The sequence below is a fragment of the Lepidochelys olivacea genome (genome assembly GCF_965140295.1).
Source record: "Lepidochelys olivacea isolate rLepOli2 genome assembly, chromosome: 8".
Lineage (NCBI taxonomy): Eukaryota > Metazoa > Chordata > Testudines > Cheloniidae > Lepidochelys > Lepidochelys olivacea.
The window spans coordinates 96,208,622-96,231,641 of record NC_140418.1 but is presented as its reverse complement, the minus strand read 5'-3'; the positions used below and the strand labels follow the sequence as shown (position 1 = coordinate 96,231,641).

The 23,020-nt window shown below is 43.1% G+C and overlaps 1 protein-coding gene across 1 annotated transcript in view; it reads right to left on the bottom strand.

Moving 5' to 3' along the window:
• The window catches only part of GLIS1 (GLIS family zinc finger 1), a 258,681-nt gene that overhangs the window by 222,709 nt on the left and 12,952 nt on the right, over nucleotides 1-23,020 (bottom strand). The gene's annotated exons all lie outside the window — the stretch shown is intronic.

Below are 23,020 nucleotides of genomic sequence, written 5' to 3'. Positions count from 1 at the left end.
TGTCAAATGGCTGTCTTCCAAGCATACAGAATTTAGCCTAGTAGCCAAACTCTTGAGCAAAAATGAAAGCTGCCCTATGGTCACATGAATTACCCAACTCTTCTGCAATTGTGGAGGGTAGATTGTGCATAAATTCTGCACTCCCCATCCTACTTATAGGCTAGCAACTACTCCCTATATCTGAATCAGTTAGGCCTCGCTCTAGGGACAAAACCTTCTGTGGATGAAGACAAAGGACAACCTTCTACCCTGCCCCTCCATTGGCTGGCAGAGCAAAGAAGTGTTCAAACACTCCAAGCCTTGTTTTTGTAACCAAAGGAGCAATTATTACCGCCACCTGAATGTTGACTAAATGATCCCTTGATTCCACAAGCACTGGTGCAGCCTCAATGACGTTAAAGAACCTGGTTGTCATAAGTCATCTACGCTCAGAGTGGAAGCGTCTCTCTATTAGACTGGTTTCAGAGTAGCAACCGTGTTAGTCTGTATTCGCAAAAAGAAAAGGAGTACTAGTGGCACCTTAGAGACTAACCAATTTATTTGGGCATAAGCTTTTGTGAGCTACAGCTCACTTCATCGGATGCATTTCATTGGATGCATAGTCTCCAAGGTGCAACTAGTACTCCTTTTCTTTTCTCTGTTAGACTGTAATGTTTGATATACTTCTTGCAGGAAGAGGACAGTTTTCAGAGGCATCTCAGCAACCCGGTAGCTATTGGTGTAAATCCAGACCTCTCACTTTGGTAACTTAAACCTGGGGTTCATTCAGGGAAGGTCACCTGGGAATGGAATTGCTTATCATTAAGTACACTCAGGACAGTGGGAGGAACTGTGCCTCTCACTGTCCCTTTTTTCTTTTCCTCTAAAGTTTTCGCATGAATTTTAGTGCTTGTGGAAGTGAAGGAATAGCTATACTGGCTAGACAGAGCAAGAGTGTAAGTTTCTGTGAGCTCACTCTGAAAACAGCTCTGCTGACACCTTTCTGTCTTGACCCGCTATCCCACTTCTTGAGTTACTCAGACCCTTCTGCCAATGCACTTCAATCCTGACCCCATCTCCAGTGCCCTCTCCTATTTGAGCACTAGGCCTCAACAGAGCAGAACTGTTCATTTGTGTTGAGTTAGTTGATGATTCTGTGATGTTGACAAATGTCCACCCAGGTCTAAGATGATATTGCAAACCCATTTTCATTTGCAAGAATAAATAGTGCTCTTTTCTACAGAGTTCGCTGTAGGAGCAGGACCTATATTGTCATTACCTGCTATGTTTGAATCGAATACGTATTTTGCTGTGAGTTTATTTTAATATACCCAAAGCTCTTTGCAGAAAAAATCATACACAACAAGGAGATATTGCAGGTGGTTATTAATAATAGTCAGCACATCCTTAGCACTTTTCATCTTCAATGTGCTCTATACACATTACTCAATCTTCACAAACCCCCTGTGAGACAGTAGGTTAAATATTAACCTCATTTTTCAGATGGGAAAAATGGCAGCCCAGAGGTTAAGTGACTTGACCAAGGGTACAGAGGGAGTCAGAAGCAGGAGTAGAGTTCCCAGACCTGTGCCCAGAGCAAGCCAGTCCCTAAATTTTAGATGTCCTTGATTTTTAAGATGTAGGAAAGAGCACTGGAGATCAAGGGGTACTTCTTGGCTTCTCATAGTGCCTTTCACTCACGTCCCAATATGCCTTACAAACCATACATAGGTAAACAAAAGTCATACCCACAGCCGCTAAAAGGCATTCAGCAGGGGTACTTGTAAAGGCAGGCACTACTCAATCTGAATAAGGATTGGAGAATCTGGTCCTTAAGAAAAGTATTTTCTCATTCATTTTGTCTGACAGCAAGCTTGCGTCAAAGTGTCACATTGCTTCCAAATTACTGATTGCTGCTGCTGCTGCTCTTTTCCCTACTGCAAATATTCACAATGGCCAAAACAAACTACACCATTTTAATGGCTGCCATTTCTACTGGCCTAATTTTGCCCATACAACAGACTATGCACACAAAGGTGGATGTGCAATCAGCCACTTGCATGCACAGATCAACACGCTGAAAGCCAGCCCGCCCAATATGCATGTGTAAATGGCACTTTGCATGTCCAAAAATTATGATGGTTATTTCTATTACAGTATCACCTCATGGCCCCTACTGAGATCAGTCCCCACTGTGCTAGGCAACGTACATACGCACAGTAAGAGACAGTTCCTACCCCAAAAGAGCTTACAGTCTAAATAGACAAGACAGAGGAAAGGAAGAATTACCATCCCCATTTTACAGGTGTGGAACTAAAGCACATGGAGTTCAAGTAATATGCCCAGAGTCACAGAGGAAGTCTGTGGCAGAGATGGAAATTGAACCCCGGTGCCCCAATTCCCAGTCCAGTGCATTAGCCACAAGCCCATCCTTCCTGAAAAGCAAACCCTCATGTTTGTAGGCTCAATCAGTTGCATGCAAAATTGGAGCAAAGACCAGAAATTTGGTTCTGAAGAGTCAGTATCGATGGATCTATTCATTATTCAAAACCTCCAGACCCTTATGATACAGACACCATGGTCTCCCACCCCACAACATATACAGTATAGACTTGTATTTTCACAGCACCACAAGTAATTGTTGCTTCATCCATTAAGAGTAGCTTTGGCAGGATCATTTTTTGGGAAAACCTGCCAAAAACCCCTCTTTGATGGATAGTAACACATTTAAAGACTCGTTATATTACAAGTTAAAAGGGGAAACTCGATTAAAAATTACATTCAAAATAGAGTGGAGCCGGCTTTAAAAAAAAAAAGTGCATCAAATGGTGGGAAACTTTCCCAGTAAACTTACTGCCCAGAGTCCATGAGAAACAATGGAAGCATTCATAGGAACCACTTCACCTTCAATGCAGAACATTTGCAAGAGCACAGAAAAGCAGAGCTGGCCCTGGCATTGACATGTTAGGTATATCTTAGAAAAATACACACTTGTAGCCCTAATCATTTTCAAGGCTGATCATATATTTGTATCCCCACAAGACCAATCCCATTTGAATTGCATTTCCAAAACAACTTCATAATCAGTTCTCACCTAGGCAAGCTGCCTAGGTGGAGCGAAACCCTGAGTGCTGTATATACCCATGTATAAGCTGTGACGATCTAGTCTAAATTTTCAAATCACCTGACTTATGAAAAGGTCCAAATGCAGCAACACACAGGCTGCAACAACAGATGAGGGGCCAAGGAGCCCACAGAGAGGGTGGGCTGCCAGAACGAGTCAGATGCTGAAATAACTCTAACCCCAACTCTAAGTGTGAGTTGCATTTGAGTGTGTGAGTATTTCACTGCTGAAATTGTATGTAGCTGTTGCTAACTGTCAATGAATCGGCCAGTTTATCTACAGGTCAGTTAATTAACTGGAGTCAGCTTATACAAGGGAGAATCTTTTTTTGCTGTCTTTCAGATGGTAAAATTAAAGGGCCAATTTATATGCAAGTATATATAGGATGATGAGCCTAATTCATCTTCCACTGAAGTCACTGAGTCTTTCAATTCACTGTATATATTGTATGTATTCCTCTTTGTGCTGGAATATAAACTGGCCCTTAATTTGTTTGGTCTTTCAGAAAGTAAAATTAGATTGTCCCTTGTCTAAAGAGACTCCAGTTAATTACAGGTTAGCAAAATGACAGGTTTCAGAGTAACAACCGTGTTAGTCTGTATTCGCAAAAAGAAAAGGAGTACTTGTGGCACCTTAGAGACTAACCAATTTATTTGAGCATGAGCTTTCGTGAGCTACAGCTCACTTCATCGGATGCATACCGTGGCAAAAGCCGCTATAAGACTACCTTGTTTCACCTTTGAGCTACAGCATAATCGTCACCTCTGTGGTACATACACATTCTTCCATGTTATGTCTCAGTTACAACTGTGTGAAAGAATTCTCAATGTTGGCAAAACCAGTGGTGGGGAGGGTGGAGGGAAGTCACATTTACCGGATGCCCAAGAAAGCAAACACTTCCGCCCCTCCTCGGGGAACGAGGTTGCCTGGGGGGTTATGTGGACCATAGAGCCTTCTTCCCCTAGATCTGCAGTTTGACTAACAGCTGGTTCAGAGACCAATATGGGCTTGAAGCAGAAATCACTTGGTGCAGTTTGATAGCCTGTGTTATGCAGGAGGTCAGACTAGATAATCATAATGGTCCACAAATCCATGAATAGCTGCTCCCACCTGATAGCTATTTGATGACCTTTGTGAAATGAGTTCAATGGACTTGGTCCAATTCTCGGTGGCCATATCACACAAAGTCATTAATCTAGTTTTCAGTCTCAGCAGAAAAGCTAAAAATGGAATAGGCCATGGCATCTGAACCATCTTCTCACATCTACCAGTGAGAGCACCAGCTCAGTGTTGATGTGTATTGGCAAAGAAGAGCGGGAAATGGTTGCACAGCCCACAACGGACTTATTCAACATACACGGATGACTTGTCTACAGTGCTGTCAGTGCAGAGCTTCCCTGTGCACTAAATTCATGGACACACATCACATCTTATGATTTTGCCTCAATTTTAAGTTTTCAGAAATGAAAGACAGTTTTGCCAGTTGAAGTATCTCGCTTCCCCCTGAAAAGTTGTTCCTGCATCAAATATAGCAATCCTTGTCGGTGAAAATAGGGATATATCTGTCTAGGTACAGTCATGATTTTACGTAGATATTGGAAACTTGCCCTTGTAACGACATAAAAGGGAGCATTCCCTGGTGGCTTGGGAGAAACTTAAGCCTGCATCAAATCAGTGAAAATATTGATTTTAGCACATGAATTCTTCTCCAGGGAAAGATTGGGGTAGTTTTGCAGCGCTCTAGTCTAAAGGGAAGAAAATGCTCTGCTCTTAAACTTTCAACACCTGGACTGCCACAGGGATAGGCCCAGCACTCTGCTTTTTAACATTATGCCAGGTTTATATAGATTGAACACTTTTCTGAGCCGAGATTGCCTGTTGCAAACATCGGTCTTACAGCAGGGACATATGTGAGTTTAATAAAACTAGAAGCAGCTAATGGTTAACAATAAAAAATAATATTTTCCTTCAAGCAATTAAATTGTAATATAGGGCTCTCTAATTCCTTCCTGTCCAGTCCCATGGGCCTAAGAATAAAGCTACATGAGAAATAAATAATATGTTGCTGTTGCACTGCTTAAACCAAAATCTTAAAGTCTCTACAGGAGAAATATTGTCTCCCTCGTTAATTCTGAAATCTCTTTTACAGTTTCATATATCAAGTTACCTTTCTGCTAACCTTTTATTTGTATGCTGCATTTACTGCACTATTGTTCCAATTCAACATTGTTTTAATAAGTAGTTTGGCTTTGAAAAGTGTATGGCACAGCTCATCATTTGAGTAGCACCGTACCCGTCACCCAGTAAGTACTGCAAAGTAAGCAGTTCTGGAGATTCCTGTAATATTTTGCAATAGTCCTTTAATGTTGGTTTATTTGTATTTATTCCTCCCCTCCAACAAGCTCTTTAGTCTTCTGCAAAGATGTTCATATTCCTCACCTCACCTTAAAGATTCTTAAAGAATCTGCAACTGTTTAAAAATTTATATATTTAAATTATATATACATAAAAAATAAATAAAAATCAGATTCCTAATCAGATCACAAACTATGTATGTGGAAGGGGTAAAATAGCCATGAAACAGCCCTTTTAACAATGATCTGGGGCCATATTGTGCCATCATTTTTTAAAAGCAGAACTCCCCATTATTTTAGTTACTTATGTTATGCTGGAAGACAGGGAACCCAATCAGGATCAGTTCCCCATGTGTTAGGGGCTGTATAAACACAGAGGTAGATATGGCTCCTGCCCCAGAGAGCTTCCAATCTAAGGCCTTGATCCTACTAGCATTACCATGTGAGTATGCTTTATGCATAAAAGTTATCTCACTGAATGTAATAGTGATGACTCACATATGTAAAGTTACTCACAGGCACAAGCACTTGCAAGATTGGGATTTAAGACAGATTTACAAATGAAGGGGGAGAGGGAAACACCAAACACCAAAATATGTACGATTTGTAGGTGCAAATGTCCTTTTTTTCTTTTAACCCCAAACTAGTCACCAGTGGTTGGTGGATTTTGTGCAGATGACATGGCAGCTGTGGGTCTTGAGCAGGGATTGGAAGAATGACAGGATAGCTACCTTCAGCTCAGTTCAAGAAGGGTACAAGTAGTAATATGGAAGAAATCTTGAGGGCATTTGCCTGTGAAATAGACAGGAGGGTACTTGCGAATGTCTTTAGGTTCTGCTTAGCAGTCTGATGGCAAGGGAAAAACTAAGTCCAAACTAATCCAAACAGGAACCCAATCCTGTCATCTTTATTCAGGCAAAACTCACACTGAATTCAAAGACTGGCAGGATCTGCCCAAGACATTTGTTTCTTTAACAAATAAATAAATAAAAAGACTGTTGAATTAATTTAGCACAGCTGGTTCTCTGACATGGTAAAGGCCTTTTTATGTCAATGGGGGAATCATCAACATCTTTGTTCTATGTTTCTTTTATTTAAACTTGACATCGTACCCTTTCTAGAGCACGTTTAACTACTCAGTTATGAAAGACTATAAACCGAGTCCCATCTCCCAGTTGCAGAAGAATTGCGTTAGTATACAGACCCTAGGGCTGCAAGTTAATGAAAAAAAGGAGATTTTTAGTGTTGGCAGACTTTAAAAGTATTTCCCTGAATCGTGTGTGTGGGGAAGGGAGGGGGGTTTACCAGCTTAGCTTTGCTTTAGAAAGGTCCTTGGACTGGTATGACTTCCTATTACTAACAATTACCTACCCGTCCACCCCACAATTATCATCCTCTGTAAAAATGCATATCCTGGCAATGCTAATTATTGTGGCTCTTAACTCTGCCTGCTATGAGCTTGCAGTGGACATAGAGCAATTCTGTCCATTCAGAAATCTCATTCCAAGGAGAACAACAACAAAGGGCAGGAGGAGGTGGGGGAGGAATTGGTAGTGTTAGGAATGAACAAACCTGGGCACCAGCATTTTTTTATTTTCTGCACATACTTTTGGTCTCACTACAAAGCTGTTGAATTAAAAGCTTCATCAGTTCCACACTAAGTATAATCATGCTTTCTGCAGCTCTTCTAGAAAACTGAGCTCCAAGGATTTGTGGGTTACAATATTTATGGACCATGTGTTCCTCCATCCATCTCAAAGCACTTTACAAAAGTGGAAAAGGATTACTATCCTCATTTCATAGACGGGGAGACCAAGGCACAGAGAGATCCATCCAGTGACTTGCTCAAGATTGCACAGTGAGTCAGTGGCCGAATCAGACCTAGAACCCATATCAAACACCCAACCATGCACTAAACGACATTTGCCTCCTTTCACAAATTCTACCCATGTTATAGACAGGATATTTGTAATAGATTTGACTAGAGTTAGGAGGCAAAACACATCATTCTGGCTAGCAACATACGAATGCTAAACTGGGATCTGGTTTTTCACACTCACGTGAACTGCTTAAATTAACTGGTGTAAATTAATGAAGCTACACTGATTTATATCTGCCAAAGATCTGACCCAATCAGTCTACTTGCATGAGTAAGCACTACTCATGTGAGCAAAGATACACAAATTTGGCCCTTAATAGGCCCAAAAATCCTAATCTGTGTTTCCTAATATACTTCCGGGCCTGGTTTTTAAGCCCTTATTAACAAACAGTGCATACTCAGATGAGTAGTCCCTTTGAAGTCAGTGTTCAGGTATGTAAAGACTACTCACTTTAATAAGAGTTTGCATGCTCAAGCCCTTCAATTCCAGAGCTGAAATCACTTCTTTCCTGAATATTTTCTAAAAATAAAGCCAGCACTGGAAAATATTATTTTCAAATACTTAAGCCATGAGAACATTTTACATCCACCTAATTACGCAGCCACTTATGAAGTGTCCAGGTTCATTAACTTCTTTCCAATTAAAGAAAAGTGAACATTGTTCTTTTTATTCCCCTCACAGAGTCCACTAGTGAACACAAAGCAGAGACTCGGAACAAAACAGAGCTGCTTCCTGAAAGGGAATTGTTTGTTTCTTCGTTTCAAAACTTTTACTGGTTACTGTAACAGATGCTAAGGTATGTAGGACGTCTTTTTCTTTCTCCCCTCTACAAAAAATTATTGTACAGAACACAGTGACCTGCTTAGGGGAAACATTTGTCAGACTGGAGAATGTCTTGAAAAATATATAGACACTTTTGTCTGGTTTTATTTTATGGTGTTTGGACACTTTTCCACCCCGTGAAACTGTATTTCTGACGACCTCCTGTCATTCTCCCTACTTGGAGCTTGTGTCAGTGTCAAACCAATCGCCAGAACTAAATCTGTGAGATGTTCTATAAAACCCTGAGCTATAACTTCATGGCTTAATCTCCCATAACCTGACTAGTTTAATGAGGAACAATTGTATGAGTAGGAAAATGATTTGTCTTGGGACTATGAGGCAGATAATTTTGGCTAAATTTTTCCAGCTGGCTTCTAAATCTGAAAAAATAGCCAATTTTCTCACCAGCTTGCTAAAAGAGCTTGGATGGCTTCCCTCTTTGATTCATAAAAAGGCTGTGTTTTAAATACTGTATATGGCATGATGTTCTTTTCGTGCTTGGCCACCAGCACAGGCATAAAATTAATCAGTGTTAGCTGATACGTGTTTGTTTTGCTATTTATGTTGGAAGTGTAGATTAAACGCAAGCTTCCTACAAAACTTTGGATTTCATGGGTCTCACGGCTTTTCTTTGATCAAATAACACTGAGAGGTGGGGACTGGGGATGTTTCTGGTTTACAACAACATCACAGACAGCTGATTTTTATGTGACACTTCAACTCTGCTCAAGAACAAAGGCTTGAAAATTGCCATTCATTATGTATCACACCATAAGTACATTACAGACAAGGAAAAAGCAGGGCTCCTGCCCCAAGGATCTTACAATCCAGTAGCCTGATCCTATGCTGAGTGAAGCCACAAGAGCAGGCTCTGAATTAGCTTTGAAGTCAAACAAACTTCCCTGTGTAAGTGGGCTTACAGCAATGAAACCTGTCCATAACACCTGAAAGAAAAGGAGTACTTGTGGCACCTTAGAGACTAACCAATTTATGTGAGCATGAGCTTTCGTGAGCACGAAAGCTCATGCTCAAATAAATTGGTTAGTCTCTAAGGTGCCACAAGTACTCCTTTTCTTTTTGCATAACACCTGAGTATCCTCAATTCACAAATCTACTCACAGAGGTCTTCCCCCCTCACCTTCTGGGACTCCCTGGACTTTGGCCTTTGTCTTTGAAGTGGTTGTGAATAGTTCAAAACACTTACACTGGTTTCCTAAATGATCTCTTCAGGGAGTAGTACTCCTTCCATCCCAGGGTCACTACATGTCATTAACAGAGACCTTCCCAGCCCATCTTGCTTCCCTCAGCAGTAGATGATATGCAGCCTGCTTACTGTGATGGCAGCAGCCACTTCTAGTGCTAGGACCGAGCAATTAGTCAGGAGGGACTGGATGGGAATCATAAGCAAAAAAAGAAAGGAAGAAACCGCTATTCAGAGCTCTGATTATTCTGTGTCAAGGGCACATCTAGGTCAGACTAAGGCAGGGGGACCCAAACTTGGGTCAGGTCCTCAATGGGATGGTGCTAGACAGGACTGAGGGGAGGCTCAGGCAGAGGTGTGGTGGAGATGGGAAAAGCAGCCTGCTCCAGACTGGTCCTGTCCAATCCACCCACCATATACGTTCCTGTCACTGTGGGTAAAGGAGCAGGCACCTCCTTTAAAGCCAGCTGCCTTCCCTCCCCACTCCTGAGGCTGTCCTCGGTGCACCTATTAAACCACCAGGGACAGATGGGCACAAACGTACCCACATATAAAGCCCACACACACACACAGCCTAAGGGGAAAAGTCACTGGACCCAGACGTCAAAAGAGTTCAGGGGGCAACAAATGATAAACAGGAATGGGAGTGAGGTCACAGGGTCAAAACCAGGGAACCAGAGGGGGACACTGAGCAGAGAACCCCAGACAGCGCCCTCTGCTACTCAAAGGCATCCAGGGAGTCAGCAGATGCAGCCCAGAGGAACTCTACAGAGATACATGATCTGAAAGAGGAGCGAAAATATGCCTCACAATCGCAGAGCACCTCCCTGTCCAGCATCCTCCTTCTGATTTGGTGGACTGCCACCTTGGTCAATGCCAGGAGGAGGTTGACAAGGAGGTCTTGCAACTTCTTGGGGCCATGGGTAGAGTGTGCAGACATCAGGAGGTGTGGGGAAAAGTGCAGCCAGAATCTAAGGAGAAGGTTCTGGAGGAGCCGGAAAGGGGGCTGCAACCTGGTGCACTCGAGACACCACGTCTCCCTCATGCCACAAAAGAGGCAAGTGTTGGGAAGGGAGGTGAACCATGCCAGGTACATCCCTGTGCTCAAAGCTCCATGAAGGAGCCGCCAACCAATATCCCCGGCGAGCTGGGGGACCAGCGTGGAATACAGACTGGCCCACAGAGGCTCCTCACCCTCCACATGTGATAGGAGGTCCTGCCACTTGGTGTTGGGGCGGGACATGAGGGTGAGGAAATGAGGGGTATAGAGCACGAGCATGTACAGTTGTTTCCTAGGCGCAGTTCAGAGGCAAGCCGGCTGCAGGTCACACAGCCAGCTCCAGGGCTGCAGAGGGGGCAACTGAGGGTGGGGGGGCTCACAGAGCAGGAGGCCGATGACAAGGTCTAGAGGGCCAGGGTAGGGGCTGGTGGGGACCAAGGGTGGTGCTTCCTCAACAACCAAATGTGCCGCAGGCCTCGTTGGGTCTATGCAAAAAAACTGCTGAAAAATCCTGCCAAGATGATCCAAAGTTGTAACCACTACAGCATCAACACTAAAACATGTGCAACAACAAAGCACAGACATCATTTCACCTGGTCGTAGCCTTAGAATTCAGAGTTGAGTCCGTTGTTTGGAAACAATCCCACCCTGAGTTTTACACTGGGTTGCATTGTCCAGATCTCTGCTCCTTACTTTCTCTCTGCCATTTATTGTTTTATATACCTCTGTCATGACCCCTTACTTTTGTTTAATTGGTAAACTAAATCGTCCCATTCTTTTCTGTCTCTGCTTACTTCTTTCTATGCCTCTGATCAATTTTAGCGCCATGCTTTGAAGCCCTTCTCATTTCTGCTAAATCCTTTTGAGATGGGGAGACCAGAGCTGAACACAGTTATCCCAGGTACAGGCATACCACTGATTTATGCAATGGCATTAGAATATTTCCAGTACTATTTTCTATTCCATTTTTATACTCCCTAATATCTTGTTTGCTGTTCTGGCCACTACAGCACATTGAGCAGAGATTTTCACAGAACTCTGCAATGGCTTGTTTCCTGAGTTGTTACAGGGATGATTGTATTACGAAGAGCTGCCAATCTAACATGAGCAATGTCTCATTTTGGTATTTCAAGTGGGTAGGGCTTGGTTTGTGGGTGGAACTTGGAAGACTATTCCTGCTTCAGATTCCCTACCCCCAATTTAATTCCTGCTGAAGAACGATGTCCTGAAAGTCATAATGCAGAATAGCAGGACAGAGGACATTAAAAACAAACCAACCCCACAACAACCCCATTCCCTAAACTAATGTCCACATGTTTTCTACGAGGGGCCTGATCCAAAGCCCAGTGAATCCACTAGGAATCTTTCCATTGACTTCAGTGGACTTGGGATCAGGCCCATTCCCTGGTTTGGACTCATGGAACTGCAGTGTTCCAAATTCCACAGGTGAGAACCTATTGGCCACTGGGGAGATGGCTATTTGTAAGAGCAGCCATTCACAGTATTTGAAGTTTGGTCATCAATGGCTGATGTTAATCTTCAACTGGAGCCTGACCCAGAGATTTTTGCTATTGATTTCAATGGGAGCAGGAGAAGGCCCTTGGGCTACATGTGGCCTGTGACATCTTTGAATTTTGAGCGCCCTATCTTTAGCTGATGTATCCTCCAGCTGAGGTTCTGGCTCTTCACCTGGGTGTTCTGGCATAACCCAAAGGTGCAATGGCACTTTCCACTAACACTGTGGCCCACTCAAAGGAGATTAATTATAGGAAGAATTTCTCTTAAAAATAATTCGTTTGGGTTAAGGGGAATCCTAGGGTTTGACCATGACCAGCTAATACATTTTTAAACACAACTTGCCATGGTTACACTAGGTGAAAAGTCTGGTTAAAAATCAAATCACATTAGATAACACTATTTTTAAAACACCCTATTTTCTTAGCGTAGTCATGTCCTTGGACTATTTTGTCCCTTCACATCCATTTCTTGATCCACTAACATCAGTCTTCTAAGTGACACCATCTCATGAGTCAGCATGGAATTTGTATATCTTCTATAGGTAGAGGATATTTAAGCATTACATTCATTCAGATATTTTAAACCTATATTCACATTACATGTGTATTCACTTTAAAACACACTTACTATTCTGGCTTTAACATGCAGAATGGATGCTGCATCCACGGCAGAAAAAAAGCAGAGCCTCTACTGTGACACAACCCACGTATTTAAGATGAAAAGGTAACTGGAAGGGAAGTCTATGCATCAGCACAGGACTGCATTTAGTCATTGAAAATAGTGTATTTAACCTTTTTCTTATACTTACAGTACGTGCTGATACAAAGCAGCTAAACTGATCAGAGGTTAAAAAAATAAAAACCATGCGGTGAACTGAAAGTCATCTCACTATGCTTATGCAGTCACATTTCCAGATCACTTAAGATGCAGAGTTCTGAAGGATCCAGGCTTCTGCAGATTCAGCCACAAGCGCCCAAAGGTCAGCAGTGTAAATGCTGCAATGCAGCCCCAAGCCAAATTCTGTTCTCAGTTACACCAGTTTGACTGAAATCAATCAAATTATTCCAGATTTACACCAGCATAACTGAAAGCAGAATGTGGATATCTGCTTTCCCTTTAGGCTTAATATTCAATACTACTAAAACCAACTCAATGCTGTTTCCACTTCTTATATTTCCAAAATACTTTAATTGACCTGTGCAGGAAATGCTATGGGGCACACTACAATCCTGATGCACGTGATATTACACCGAGTGATTCCCATTAATGCTAACGGGGCAATCCTGCACAAAGCCCTGTCCAGTGAGGTGAGAATACGTCAAGCCGCATCAGTGTACACAGAATTTAGAATGTTTTCTTTACTGTCTTTTGCTGCTTAAAATACTGCTTGCATGTACTAGATAGTTGGGTATCTTGAATGATACAGAACACATTCATAGCAATAGACACTTGTCAAACTATCGGAACATACCAGGCCACCAGTTTTTAGCATTTTCCCATTGAGGAGCTCTGCTTGAAAACCAATGGCATGTCATGGCCTATTGCAAGGAAAGTGAGGAAAAACAAAATCAAACTTTTCACACAGCAAAAGCTTATTAGCCCTTTTCTATTCAGCTTCTGGAGTTTTATAACCACATATTTTCCCTATAAATATTCAGTCTAAGACCACTGTGTCTTGTTCTGTGCAAACTTCCGAATCAATGCTGCCTCCTTTTCTATTAATCTGCCCTCTAAAATTTGCTCTTTTATCAGGTTGTAATGTCCAACATGATTTAATCAGAAACACATGCCTCATAAATATCATCTGTCATGTTCCATTAGTTTCATGTGGAAAAGTACAAGTCAATAAACAAAGGTTGTGCCATAAATCTGCCTTGAACACATTATACCTCAAATAAGAAAATAAAAACATGTGTGTCCTTTGACCTGGATAGTCTTAAAATGGGAACTTAGGTATTGTCTTATGTCTTCAAAAATGTTTAAAATGTTCACAATTAATTGCGTACCTAAGCAATTCCAATTTACATAATGTTGATATGTAGATGGTAATTAAACAAGCACTATGCCTTTAAGGCACCTGTTAAATAACATCACTGTTCCTGGATTTAAACCAATATCACGAACTGCACAATGAAAACCAGTTTCCTCCACCATGGAACTCTGCTATAAAAACCCCTCATAACCCAGAGAAGCCGTTATGTTTTGTTATTAAAAGAGGGGGGGAAATTAACCACCTTGACTTGTACACTGGCTGGGATTGCTGCTGCTGCTGACTGCTAACAAGTCCCAATACCATGCAAGAGGTTTTTGAATTTTAGTATCCAGCACCGCCACTGAATAGTTTAGTGGATCTGAGCATCAGGCTGGCATATGGAGACTCTGCCAGCACAGCTCTGAATTCCAGCAAGCCAGTCCAGCCCCTCCTCCTTCCCATGTATATAAGCTGTGTGCTTTGCTGTTTATGGTGCAGGATTTTTGGGGCAAGACCTCAAAAGCTAAAGCAAATCAAATTACAAAGTTCATTCCAGAGTCAAACTTCTCCAGACTTCAGGAGTGTTTGGATCTGGGGTCTTGGTTCAGGGCTCATGAAAACCAAAGGCCTGATCCCAAGCCCACTGAAGTCAATGGGAAGACAGACAGTGATTTTAGACGCTTAGCATCAGGCTCTCAAAATCCTGTCTACTTGTCAAAGATAAGATCAGGAGTTTGTACCAACTGAGGATATCCTCTCCCACCTCGCTGAGCCACGTGCTGTCGGTGCCCTCTGGCACCATCTGCCTTTCAGCAGGGACTGAAGGGAGTTTGGCACTTAGGCTCAATCCTGAAAGTTCCCCAGCTCCCACTGATATTAGCAGCAGTTGAGAACTGCTCAGCATCTCTGGACAGGTGTTGAAGCATCAAACCTATATAAAGTATATACAGTGCTTTAGGATTCTTCACATTGACAGAGATGCTGTAGAAATACAAGGTGTTATTGTTATTAATATTGAAGGAGGTGGCAGGGAAACTACTCTGAATGGGTTAAGTTTTGCGAAGAAAATAAAATGCTTTTACTTTTCCCCCTTAAACAAATATTTCTCTAATTTTTCCTCTATATCCTCTTTCACCTCTTTGTACAGATAGTGAGGTCTTGCATATTCCTGGTGGAAATGCATGGTGTCTAGGGGGTGCTGCTTTCTCCAATTCCTACTCCCCTTTCTCCACCCGAAGGTTCCCAACACTCCCTCTCCCCACCCCAGTCACACCAATTCCACCCTACAGCTTCAGCCACCAACTTGGGCAAGGGTGTGGCACGTGCACCCATGATGTCCCATTATGCCTATGGGTGTAGCGCTCTCCTTTCACTCACTCCCTTGCGAGCGTGTTCCTACAAGGGCTGCACATTCCTACTTAACCCATTGTGGTTTGAAGGTGCTGCAAGGAAGGCAAAAAAACAAAAAAAAACCTCCCTAGTCTTCCACTAATTGGCCCATGGAAGAAAAAAATCCTTCCTGGCCTCCAAACAGGCTATCGGCTAGACCCGCGGCATCTGTCAGGCTGGCTTCTCATCTCTAGTTTGGGTGGGTAGGGATGGGATGCTGGAACGGAGCCGAAAGACTCCACATGACCCCCACTGCAGGTTAAATCCAGGGAACTGAGGACTGCTGATCAATCAGTACCTCTCCCCCCAGCCAGCCAATGAATGCCAGACACTCCTGGGGAGTGGCGGAAGAAGAGCTACCCCGTGTCTCAGCGAGTGTCCCCTCCCTCACTACTGCCACACGCTTTACAAAACTCTTCCCTAGGGCATCATGCTTCTTCACTGCTGGGCCCGCCTCTGGTGCCAACAATGCCAAAAGGAAGCAACAGTGCCAAAGTCTCTCCTTACCTGGAGATTCCCCCACTGTAACTACGCTAGCATTGGGGTCACTCAGTGAGGCAGTTTAACTCAATTTCCACAGCCTAATGTCTTCCACAATAATGCTGAGATGCTGTCCTGCACTTCATCCCTCCATGAGGCAGGTCTTATTACCCACATTTTATATAATGAGAAAACTGTAGTCGAGAGGTCACATAGCTGACCAATGCTGTGCAGAGGGTCCATTTCAGGGAGAATTCCAGAGTTCTGAGCTCCATGTTCAGATACCACAGACCAAACCTCGCTAAAGACCAGCAACCTGGTCCTGTTGTATGGAGGGGTAAATCATTTTTAACAACTGTGATTGATAATCACAGCTGCATCTAGACCCCGTAAATATCACACTTCACTTTCTAGCTTCAAGAGTTTAAGATGCTATTCTTCCCCAGAAAACTCCACTCATCAGTACTGCATGACTGTAGAGCTATAGTATTCCTAAGTCCCCTAGACCCTCTATCTAACACATCTTATGCTGACTCTGCTGCTATCAGCTGGAATGGAGCCAATGGAGCTCCACTACTAAAGCTGTGGGAAAGCTAGGGAAACTGACAAAACATCCCAGTTTTGCCGGATTTTCAGAGAGAGTAGGTCATTTTTGTTCCCCCTCTGGGGAAGTCCGTGTGTGAGAGTTTCAGGCCTTGAAAGTGTAGAATTAATAAACATGGTGCATTTTCTTTGGGCAACTCCCCCACCCCAGTCCTAACTTTACTCTGAGAGGTACTAACTCCTTGGTGGAGCAGCGGATTATGACCCAGCATAGTGTTCTAAGCAACCGTCTGCCTGGAAAGGAGTTGCATTGTATGCTGCAGCTCAGGGTGGAAGGAATTAAATAATAACATTGCAACACGCACACACACAATGCCGTAAGACCGGCCATACTGGGTCAGACCGAAGGTCCATCTAGCCCAGTATCCTGTCTTCTGACAGTGGCCAATGCCAAGTGCCCCAGAAGCAATGAACAGAACAGGTAATAAGTGATCCATCCCCTATCACCCATTTCCAGCTTCTGGCAAACAGAGGCTAGGGACACCATCCCTGCCCATCCTGGCTAATAGCCATTGATGGACCTATCCTCCATGAATTTATCTAGTTCTTTTTTGAATCCTGTTATAGTCTTGGCCTTCACAACATCCTCTGACAAAGAGTTCCACAGGTAAACTCTACGTTGTGTGCCATAAAAAGAGGATCACAAAAAGCCTAAACTATGCACCATTAAATGCCACAGGATTCAGTTGAGAGAATTTAAAGGCCTAACTTTCAGAGGTGCTGTAGTTCCCACTGACTTCAACTGCTTAGCACTGTTGAGAATCAAGTCTTTAAATGACTTCACTCAGCTACTTTGTCTAAAAGAAATGCAGTTCAAGTAGGGTTCTGACCAAATGGGCAAAATATTCAGAACCAACCTTCTTTATGATGCTGCTGTTTTAATTATTTTTTTTTAACCTAGTAGCTCTCTAACCCAGAATTACACCTAAGTCAGAAGGCCTGCTGAATGGTGCTGATGATGGAGCCGTGGGCATTTGTTGGGCTACCCCTTCTGGTGACACCTACCTGAACATCATTACAACTCGCTAAAAGTGATGGATTGTTTTCAATGAATGTGGGTATTATCCGATTTCACTGGCGACCTTCTAAAAATACAAGCACAGATTCTGCCATGAAAGACAGACCCCAGTCTACAAACCAAGTTGCACATCCCAAAGACCCTCATGGCAGGCATCAAAGGCCAGCCATTTGCCCAGCACAAAAATATAAATCACGGATACCACCCAAAAAACCCCGTGATGACAGTTCAGACTGATATTAATTTGTCCGCTTGTAGATACTCTGTAAGTATTTACTCTCAGTCTATAGCACTCCCAATGGCAGGCCCTTTATTCCAAAGCACACACTTGGCCTGTTGGAGCAAGAGAGCAGACATAGTAAATATAAACGTTAGGTAGCATAACAGCAAATGAGGGGGCACAACAGCCACACCGCAGAGCACTCAGAGCAGCTAAGTACCTGGACAGAAACAGATCTGTTCCTGGCCTAGGCACCAGCAGGAAGAAAAGGTGTCACTGATATAAATCTAAGACCAGGGAGCTAAGAGCTCACCCAAATTTGAGTTGAATTTGTGTCAGTTCGTTCCCTTGGCTGCCTCCATCGACTGTGACTTGACGTTGTAAAGTCTGCCCACAACTGTCCCGCACAACCTCAATCCACTGTTTCACACTGTGACTTTATACAGGCTTATTTGGGCCTAACAAGGTCCTTATTTTTCTACAATGCAGGAAATAAGGAAACCAGCCATCAATTATTAGAAGCGCAGCAGATCTGAGTCGCGTGGCTGTAAAACAGATTTTTCTTTAATGAAACTGAATTTGCATGTGCCAGGAATAACAAGTGCCTACGACCAAAATGTAAATCAAACCTAAAGGAGAGTTTTCAAACTTTGAATCATTGGTAGCAACAGACAAGCTCAGAAGGAGTGCGGTATGATTTTGGAATGTCTTAAAAATGTGTGACTAATAAGACTTCTAAAGATATTATTTGTGAGTTAGTATTTCAGTCTCCCCACAGAAAGAAAACATCATACCAGAGAAAGGGCCACGTTTGCTGTAATAACTGTGTTAGTATGTCACCATCTCTGGGTTGGGAAGAAGGGCTTGTGTGTTAGTTTCTGAAAGCAAAGAAAGGGAAGAGACAGATGAAAAGTATCAATATTCTGGTCAGAGGGGGCAATGAGAGGATAAAACTGTGGCTTTCTCCAATATGTCCATGCTTCGAGCCCAGCATGAGGTTTTAATTCGTCTCAGCTCAGCCTCTGGTGGACAGTGGGACACATCACAAAACGATTGCACAAAATCCGGCGCTGGTAGGGATTCCTGGTGGCGTCTGCATAAGAGAGAAGCCCAGCAAGAAACCAGCATGGAGGCTCAGTCACTCATAAAAGAAGGCACCTTGGAGGACAGATTACACAGTTATAGTTAGAAACATTTATGTAGCAAAATAGAATAATTACAAATTAATTACTAACAGAATCGTCAAGATGCACACATTCCTATACTGAGCAACGGTGTGATCTTAGTGCTGAAACCCCACTTTCCTGAGCCCATCCTTGCCCTACACTTCGTCACCATCATTCATCACCTCATATCTAAAATTAGACCCTGAATCTGCAACTGTATTCACATGGGCAAAGCCCTGAATATGTGCAGAGCCCCTTTGACTTCAGAAGTGAGTTTGGCCAGAGAAAGCAGAGGGGAAGGACCCATGAGATGATCCCTCTTACAAGAGTGCTTGCTCTGCAAAATGAAAGTAACTATGAGTTTATTTAGAACAGTTCATCCAGTTCTGGGAGAACACTTTATCTAGTTCTCTGGCACCCAAGAAATCAGTTCAACTCCAAAGTCATAGACTCACAGACTTTAAGATCAGAAGGGACCATCGTGATCATCTAGTCTGACCCCCTGCACACTGCAGGCCAAAGAACCTCACCCACCCACTCCTGTAATAGCCCCTTAACCTCAAGCTGAGTTACTGAAGTCCTGAAATCATGGTTTTAAAAGACTTGAAGTTACAGAGAATTCACATTCACACTAGTTTAAACCTGCAAGTATGCTGCAGGGGAAGGTGGAAAAACCCCTAAGGTTTCTGCCAATCTGACCCGGGGGGAAATTCCTTCTTGGCCCCAAATATGGTGATCAGTTAGACTCTGAGCATGTGAGCAAGATCCACCAGGCAGATACCTGGCAAAGAATTCTCTGTAGTAACTCAGAGCCCTCTCCATCCAGTGTCCCGCCTCTGGCTGTTGAAGATTTTTGCTCCTAGTAGTCGCAGATGGGCCACATGCCATTGTAGGCAGTCCCAGTCATCACTTAGGTTCCTTTATCTGTCATACAGCAAAGCTACATTAAGGTGATCAGACGGAAGAGTAGGGGGTGGGTATAAGGCACATTACACATCCGAAGTTACACAGCAGAACTTTACTTTATTTACATTTTTACCAACACTAACAAGACAGGCATTCTTAACTATGTACTGCATCACACGTTTCTGGATTGGCTTGGTAACGCTGCAGGAACCAATCCATGTACAGCATGCTCTGTCCACACACTGTGCTTGCACAATCACCTCTACTTCATCCTACGTGCCAGGCTTATTTTGTCCATGGTAAATGGTTCCCTGGCACTCCCCCTTATCTTAGTTACTGCGGACATTCTGTTTCCAGCCTGCTGATTTATTTACCTCCCTAATCCTGCCTCCAAAAAAATAAAGCCTCACCCATCCTCAGTTACCCATGTCAAGCCAGGTCTACAACCCTTGTGCTGGGGCATCTTAATTGGTCAAATCCTGCAACACATCCTAGATTATCCAGAAGGGACCATTATGACCACCTAGTCTGGCCTCCTGCGTAACACAGCATTTTACCTTGTGATTCCTGCATTGAACAAAATAATTTGTGGTTGAACTAGATAGCATCTTTGAGAAAGACATCCAATCTTTATTTAAAGTCTGTAAATGATGGCAAATTTACCACATCCTTTGGTAATCTGTGCCAGTGGTTAGTTCCTTTACAGTCAAAAATGTGTCTCATTTCCAGTTTGGACTTTGCGGGCTTCATTTTCTAGCCATTGGATCTAGTTATGCCTTTGATAAATGAAAGAGCCCTCAAGTATCAGATATCTTCTTCCTGGATACTCACTTCCAGACAGTGATTAAACTGCCCCTTAACCTTCTTTACAAACTAGCTCCTTGAATCTCTCATTGTAAGGCAGGTTTCTTTGACCACAAATTGTTCTTGTAGCTCTTCTCAGAACCTTCTCCAATTTTTAAAATTCTTTTTAAAGTGTAAACACCAGACCTGGACACAGTATTCCAGCAGAAGTCTCACCAATGCTGCATACAGAGCTAACATCGTTTCCTTATTCCCATTAATACATCCAAGTATCACGGTACTCCTTTCCTCCACAACATCATACTGGGAATTCACGGTCAGCTGGTTATCTACAATGATCCTCGAGTCCTTTTCAGAGTCGCTGCTTTCCAGAACACAGTCTCCCATCCAGCAAGTACGGCCTGCATTCTCCCTCCTAATCAAAGAACATGCACATTGTTTGACTGCTCCCAGCTAAGCAAGTGATCCAGATCACATTGTATCAGTGGTCTTTTCTCATTATTATTTACCATTCCACTAATTGTGGGGTCACGTGCAAACTTTATCAGCTATGATTTTCTACTTTCTGCCATGTCATTGATAAAAATACTGAATGGCCTTGGGCCAAGCAAGAACTGATCCCTGCAGAATCCCACAAGAAACACCACAGCTGCTTAATAATTCCCGATTAACATCTAGGTCTTGATATTTATTAGTCAGCTTTTAATCCACTCAATATGTGCCATATTGATTTTGTATAATGCCAGAATGTCATGTGGCACTACGCCAAATACCTTACAGATGTCCAAATAGAACATATCAGCACAATTATCCTTATCTACGACTCCTGTGATCTTGTTAAAAAACTATATCAGTTCTGTTTGATTAGATCTATTTTGCATGGCACAAATGTTGATTGGGACTGACTCCATTTCCATCCTTTAACTCTTTGCTGACAGAATCTCACTGAAGTTTTGCCTGAATGCGTGATACAGGGTATGGCTCACTGTAATGGAGACAGCAGTGAGACATGGAGGAGCTGTGACTCATCTCAGAAAAGAGCCTCTTGCGGTGACTGTGGGAAGAGGCCCTCAACAACAACAGACAGGGAGAGAAAAGCTGTGAGATGTGGTGGGAAGTTATCAGGGCTTGTAGAATGTAAACAAAGAGCTGTTGCAGAGTGCTGGTTTTGGGCAGTCCCAGAGAAGTTGATATAGGAATGGCCATGGCACAGTCTCCTGTACCGGGGGAAGCCTCGTGAAAAGTTGCAAGAAATGGCCTTAGATAGCAGTGCTGCTTCTCCTTGACAGAGACCGGATGAGGTGCTGCGTTTGCTGGAGATCTACTGCAGCAGCAGTTTATGCACCTTCTGGTGGGACAAGCTGATGGTGGTCTTTGGCCAACATCAGGTCCCAAAAGAGAGTGTTGGCGACACTGCTGAATGAATGTTGCTTTTACCATCCACCTTTTCTGAATCACCCTAATTCTCTCAATGTAGCATATTACTAAAGCAATTCACACTTGGATTCATCACTCATGCACCACATTCTATACTGCCTGCACCCATGCACACATTCACTTCCTTTTCTTAATCATACACTGCTTGATCTATTTTTAGAGTCCTTCCTTCTTATTGAGGTTTAAGAGCCGCTCACATCATCCTTTCGATTCTTCTACACATTGGCAAATAGCTGCCTTGTTAAATCTTGACTATTCTGCTACAAAATCTTCTTCAGTGGTTTCACTGATGTAAAGCTTCTGTGTGATTTACCTTCACCAGGCGCTGTCTGTGTTTCATCTAGGAGCTCAGAGACACGAATAAGACACACAGGGCAGTGGTGCTAGAAGGCTTCTGTGCCTCCAGTGCCTCTTAATATTTGGAAGATGGAACGCTCTGAGAAAGAATAATAATTCCAGTCCTAGCCTAATTAAATATCAGTGAGGCTGTTGCCTTCTTCAGAACAATGGCTGGCATTTTCTATCCTCAAGAGGCAATCCTGGGTTAACAAAGGCTTGTCTACAGAATGCCATAAAACAGATCCCAACTGTTTTGTACATAAGATCAATAATCCCTATGCCCAACTGTTCATTGCTGGCTCTCCCATTCCTACTTTCCTGTCACTTTTGTCTGTCTGTTTTCTATTGTGGGCCTTCTCAGAGTTTTCTTGACAAAGAGATATGGTCACGCCCTCCAATGTCCTTGTGCATACACTGCATTTAAGAGGGAGAAAGAGGTGCCACTGACGTTTGTTAAGTGAGTCAGATAGTAGGAGACTGGGATGCTGAAAGGTTTTGAGGGCTCCTCATAATACCATGAGGTAGCAGACCAGAGGAGAAAGGGAATGGCAGGAAGATGGCAATGGGGAAAGTGTTTCTTTAGGGGGAGCCAGCAGGGAGAAGAGCAGGGCACTGGAAATCTGGCTCATTTACTAAAATATACAATACCGGCATAGAAAATCCATTGTCATGCTCCACAGTGATGGGTGCAGTAGGAAGCCTAGATTGATAGCAGCAGAGGTATAGTGCATCAGAAGAATTTGTGGCTACTCCATGTACATAGTATTTCTTTGAGCTGCAGAGCCTGAAACACTTTGGCGGCTCACAT